Source organism: Octodon degus, unplaced genomic scaffold (genome assembly GCF_000260255.1).
Source record: "Octodon degus isolate 3935 unplaced genomic scaffold, OctDeg1.0 scaffold00115, whole genome shotgun sequence".
NCBI classification, from domain to species: Eukaryota; Metazoa; Chordata; class Mammalia; order Rodentia; family Octodontidae; genus Octodon; species Octodon degus.
Window position 1 is genome coordinate 9,505,094 of NW_004524691.1, and position 6,776 is coordinate 9,511,869.

General features: G+C 38.8%; 1 pseudogene; it reads right to left on the reverse strand.

Moving 5' to 3' along the window:
• Positions 1-1,361: 1,361 nt before the first annotated feature.
• Positions 1,362-6,776, reverse strand: part of LOC111812167 — a 12,494-nt pseudogene continuing 7,079 nt past the window's right edge.

The following is a 6,776-nucleotide window of genomic DNA, read 5'->3' on the forward strand; positions in this document are numbered from 1 at the left end:
TACAAAAGCTCAAAGTGTTATCAAGTTCATTTTTATGTTTAAATACAATGTAATGCCATGATTTCCCACGAATCCCCTTCCACACACAAAAGTAGAACGAAGAAGTATGGAGCTTCGAGTCCTCTTCTGTGGGTATCAGCAGCTCCTGCTGTTTCTTTAGCTCAGTTCCTGATATATATTATTTATATATCTTCAGCTGTACTTTGTTCTGAAGTGATTTGTCAAACGCCACTTTTATTTACATTTGGAGCTTTACACCTGAGAATGATTATCGAGCAGTCAGCTTATCTCTTTCCAAACATTTCCCAACGACACACACACCTCTTTGCTGGCTTTCCCCAGTCGCACAACATACGTGCTCACCATATAGCTATGTAGACACCCGCGAGGGCACAGGCGGCTGACATTTGTAACCTAAATCTTTTTGTGTTTGCTCTCCACATTCATGTTGAATAATTTCCTTTAAAAAGCAAAACAAAATGCCAAACAGAATCACCAAGGAGACAGGCACACGCTCCACGTTCAGTGGGGAAGCCGCAGGCTGGTCCCCAAGGACGGGGCTGCTTCTGCTGTTCCCGGCTCCCTCCCACCAGCGGGACACAGCCTGGGGCCTGCTTTAGGTTGGGGCAGTTGGGGGCAAAGAAAGGTGTGGCTACAGCAGTCAGGCCTGTTTAGTAAGAAGAATCACATTTTTTTTTTTTTTTAAAGAATCACATTTAATGAGTTTCTTTCTTGCGGTTTCAGATGCTAAAGTAGAGCTGAAAGAAACTGAATAGCTATAGAGTCATGACAGATTGATACAAAGAGTACTGCCTTTTTAAAAAATGATAAAAACTCCACACACTCACATACACATATACTCATGTGCTCTCTCTCTCAAAATAGACCCCTCTCTCTCCCCACAAATGTACACTTTTTGGAAATTAAATTTGTTTTGGAATAAAACCTCATCCACAAAGACAGAAAGAGGGTGTGGTGAGGAGAGAGGAAGCAGAGCTGCAGGTGCCCAGTCCCCCTCTCTCTAGGGCCAGGTGCCAATGTCCAGTGGCTGGGCCTGGGGCAGAGTGGAGGAGACTGACCCACTCTGCTGCTGTGGTTGCCCAGGGCTCAGCAAGGATCCCAGCTCTGTGGTAATACTGAATGAGTGCAGGGTAGCCAAGGAACTGTGCTGGTTAAAAAAGAAAAAAAAAGAAAGGCAAACACAAATCTAAAGACATGACAAAGCCCACAAGAGCTCAGATCCACCCTGGGCGGGCCTGAAGTTGGTGGAGGTGGTTCAGCCAGAAGTCTATACAGCAAAGGACTAGCAGTTTGTGGAGTCTCTTCCCAGTTCTGCTGCTGCCCCAGCACAAAAAGACAGATCAAATGGAAAGAGGTAAGCTGGGAACCCGTGGGCATACACAGGGGTCCATCTGATGGTTTTTTATGTTGTGACTTTCAGCCACCAGGGCCTTCTCAGACTTCATGACATTCCATTCCTGATTTCGCTGGTTGATGTAGCTGATGGCAGATATGTTCTTAGTCCCCTGGCCGTCCAGGGCCTCTCCATGCTCCTCTAGCCCATTGAGCTGGTCTTGGGTTTGCTTGGCCTTGTCCTGATCTCCCAGGTCCTCTGGCATGGCCTTTTCCTTCAGCAGCTGAGTTTGCTTCATAGCATAGTTGGGTGGAGCTTATCTGCACCTTTCTTTCTCTTTCACAATCTCTTTGATGTCCTGATCATTGAATTTGCAATTAAGAGCTTCTTTAATAGATAATTCATTTTTATTAATTTCATTAACTCCAGGCCGGATACTCATTGGTCACTGCCATGCTCTATCTGTGGTCCTTTGTTCATTCTGGTGCCACCCAGTTGGTAAACTTTGGCAGTTTCTACAACACCTGTGATCTTGGTGACCAGTAAACTGGTCTACTGTTGTGGTTTCTAATGCCAATCCAAACAAAATGTCCTGTGACAGTTTTAGCAAAGAAAGGCATGTGACACCAGCGCTCCAGTTTATGCCATGATAATCGCACTCAACTCAGTTCTTCAGGCAGGGAGACGGGCTGTGATTTGGGAAGGATCTCTTCTTACTCTTCCTCCTGCCACTGCCCCTTCAGATTCTGACAGCAACAGCTCCTCGCCACCACTCCACCCACACAAAGGCCAGAGATTATTTAAATTAACAAGCAAGCACATAGTGAAATTGCTTAGCAAAGCAGAAACAAATATAAAGCATACAAGACTGAGAAAAGAGACATTATAATACTAATATGTTGTAGAAAAGTTAAACCAATACTTTTGATAATTTGGGTGAAATTAATAAATTCCTAGCCATGGAGATAACTCAGCAACATCAGTGCTTGCCTGGTCAGCACAAGGTCTTAAGTTAGACTTCTGGTACCATATGTAAATTCCTAGAAATATAACATATTAAAATTAACTTAAGAATCAATAGAACATGTAGGTGACATCGTACTTAGAAAAGGAATTAAATCCCCAGAGTTCTCTCCTATCTCCCTGTTATACATACAACCAGGCCCAGAACACTGTACTGATGAATCTTTTAAAAGAAAATTAAATGAAATAAGCTTCAGAAAACTAAACTTATTGAGAAACTTATTAAGAAATAAATGTGTGCAATATATATTTGGGAAACTCCAAATGAAAATGATTTTTCCTCCTGTATTAGACAATAATATTCGTATACATGGAGAAAAAGTCTCCCCAAATATATTTTTTTTGAAAAACTCAACAAATATAAAACAAAAAGTAAGAATCATAAATTTGATGTTATTGTAAAAATGTATGGCTGTTGGACATCAGAAAAAAAATCTGTTATATGACAACAGAAATAAAAAAATGATTGTTTAGTAAATGCAGAATTGATTTATCAAAAATTAGTTTCTATTTACTATAAGTAGTTTTATCCAAATATAATGAAAGCAAATTTCTGTTGCTTTACCCACTTAATGGATCACAGTTAATTATGACAGACCCAACAACCTAATACATTTTAAGTTATTGGGTGAGTTATGTGTATACTGTGTTACAAACACATGTACATATGTACATATGTAGATCATTTAAAATATCCCACATATAGGTCACCAAAATTAATAAGGGAATTCAGGACACAAATTATAAAATCAGTAAATGTGTTGAACATAGCATTTAATATTTAATTAAATATAGTTAAGCATTGAATATTTAAGAATTAAATATGTGTAAAATGTCTATAAAATAATTATTGAATGTTATTTTAAAAATTATAAAGTGACTAAAACAAAGGAATGGTAGAAGACTTGGGTTCAAAGATTAGAAGATTCCAGTTTTTAAAACTGCAAAGTCTTGCAGATTGTCTATGGAAATTTTAAAGCCATTTTTTGAAATTTATGTGCAAAATTAAAGGGTCGATACTTGTCAATGTGTACTTAAAGAAGAGCAAGTTATCAAGATTTACCTTATAAAGAAACAGTTCTTTTTTTACAAAACTATGGTTGGTAATTAAAGTTCTGAACATTTTAGCACCTGCTGCTTTCAGCTGATTATATGTCTTTAGTATTTAAAAATGATTTCAGTTATTTTGTTTTTCTAATTTTTTTTTTCTGAAAATGTATCTCCTTCAGTGCCTGTGAGATCAGATTCTGATGAGTAATGAATTTTTGGAAGATTTTTTTTGCCTTGCTTCCTCATGACACTTGTGCATTGTGTTGCACATTGTAAGACCAGTTGGGCTAGAGAACAATGCCCTAGAGCAGAGATCTCTTCACTGAGTGCCTTCTCTCTATGCTTTGCCTGTGATTCACTGTACAGGTATTTACTCAGCATGTGTTCAGATCCTACCAGTCCCTTTCAAGGAGAGAACAATTATCGAAAATAGTAACATCTAAAGAACAAATCACATATCAACACTTAATTTCAAACTTGCTAAGACAGTTTTTAACTCTTTTAATGGCTTGTGAAGATAAGAAATGGTAAGTAGTGCCGGTGAGTGTGTGGGAGAGCTTTCAGCTACACTGCACTGGCAGGACCTACTGGTCCCATCCCAGGCTCACCATGGGTGTGACAATTTTCCACCACCTTGGGATGCCTCCCACCACTCCGTAGCACCTCCCCAACCCCGCCCGCCCAGTAGGAATTTCTGCCACATTCTAGGAACCTCCAGGCCCAGTCCTAGCCTAGGCCTGGTGAGTGTGTGGGAGAGCTGCCTCTCCCCTTAATCTACCTAGTCGCCTCCAGATTCATCTCAGGTGTGGCATACAGGCCTGTGTGAAACCCTGCAGCTGCAATCCCTGCTGAAAGTGTAGGGGACAGAACCACCCAGCTAGTCCAGGAACAGAACATCTTGCCAGAGAGGCACAACAGGGTCACCCCCAAGGGCAGCAACAGGAAAGAGCTGAGCACAGCAGCCAGAGCCAAACCAGGAACAGCTGGATAAATCCAAACTTTGTAGATCTGTACCTAAACTTCAGTAGGTGCTAAGGTTATAACTGCAGCAAAGATCTACAACAAAGATCAGAAGACAGTGCTACACAAAATGACAAGAAGGAACAAAACGCAATCTCAGAACCCAAGCCCACCCATAACAAGTGCAGAGGACACTAACACAGAACAAATTGAGAATCACACAGCAGAAATCAAAGAATCAATGGCTTCTGAAACAAAGAAACAGCTACAGAAAGGTATAGAAGAACACAGATTGAAAAAAAAAAAAAAAGAAATCCCTGAATTAATAACAACTGCATTAAAGAATCAAATGCAGAAACATATGGAGGAAACACCATGTCCACCCAGAACAAGTGCAGCTCGGCTCAAATGTCTGAATTAATAGCGTCAATAGTAAATAAGCAACAACAGAAAGTCATAGAGGAACTCAGAGTGGAATACTTTTCTACTAGCTCAGCTCAAATGTACAAATTAATAGCGTTGATAGTAAATAAACAACAGCAGAAAGTTATGGAGGAACTCAGAGTGCAATTCTTTTCTGAAATAAAAAAACAATTCTCAGAACTTATACTATGTGAAGTAAAGAATCAACTACAGAAACATAGGGAGGAAATGGAATCTTAAAAAAAAAAACACTGCAGTAAAAGAATTTATAACTGCTTCTAAAGAAGACATTGATTGAAAAAAAATAGAGGAGATCAGAAAAATGATGGATGACTTGAATGAGCCATAGAGGAAAGAAGTAGATTACATGAAGCAGAGTCAAAGAGATCTAGAGGAAATTAAAATCTTAATCACAAGCTTGCAAAACTGTTTAAGTGAAAGTGAAGACAGAGTTTCAGATCTTGAAGATGCTGGTGCAGCTAGTGAAAAGGTAAGAAAGGATCTCTTAAAAATAACTAAGATGCAAGAAAGAATAATCCATCACCTGCAAGATGATGCAAAGATGAACAATGTGAGACTAATAGGCATCAATGAGAAAGAAGGAGTAAACACAAATGACATTTAAAAAATATGGGCAGAAGTAATAGCAGAAAACTTCCCAAATATGAGCAATCTGACATTCAGTTAACTGAAGCATACTGAACGCCAAGGAACCTCAACACAATTAAAGACACAGCGAGACATATAATAGTCAAGATCCCAGAAATTCAGCACAAGAATAATCTACTGAAAGCCGCTAGAGAAAAGAAGCAGATCATATTCAAAAGAAAACCCATCAGAATTACGGCCGACTTCTCTTCACAAACCATGCAGGCGAGAAGAGCATGGAACAGAGTACTTCAAGTCCTCTATGAAAACAAATGCCAGCCCAGATTACTATACCCTGAAAAATTCTCTTTCAAGTCTGATGGAGAAGTGAAATACTTTCATGACAAAGAACAGCTAACAAATTTCATGATGACAAAGCAAACCCTACAAAGGCTACTGAAAGATGTTCTAGAGAAGGACCAAAATGATCAAAGCTCCATGAATAAGATCAGAAGCAACCAACTAAATAGAGCAAGCAATTGAACACAGGAGAAAAAACAGTAAACGACAACAGGTAAATAACCTGTCAATTGTAAATCAACACATCTCAACTCTAACCATCAATGTAAATGGACTCAATTCACCAATTAAGAGAAATAGACTGGCATGGTGGATTAGGAAAGAAAATCCAACAATATGCTGTATAGAAGAAACACATTTAACTCATAAAGATGTTCATAGGCTGAAAGTCAAAGGATGGAACACAATACAATATGCCCCAGCACTTCAAAAAAAAGCAAGAGTAGCAATCCTATTCTCAGACAGTCTCAACTTCAAACCAACAATGATCAAGTGAAATAAAGAAGGCCACTATATACGGATCAGGGGAAAAATACAAGAGGAAGAGATAACACTCATAAATATGTAGGCACCAAACATGGAAACTCCCAACTACATAAAGCAAATATTAATGGCCAAAAAAATCTAATATGCAATACCACAATTTTAACAGGAGAGCTTAACACCCCCTTATCCCCAAATGATATGTCAACTAGACAAAAACTTAGCAAAGAAATAACAGAACTGAACCAGAGTTTGAAACAAATGGACTTGATCTATATATACAGAGTGTTCCAACCAAACAAAGCAGAATACACATTTTTCTCAGCTTCACATGGGTCATTTTCTAAAATAGACCACATACTGGTCCATAGGTCATGCTTAAGTCTATGCAAGAAAACAGAAATTATCCCATGCACATTATCTGATCACAGTACAATGAAACTGGAAAAAAGTGACAAAAGAAACCAGAAAAAACCCTTAAATACATGGAAATTAAATGACACCCTACTCAGCAACCAATGGGTCACAGATGAAA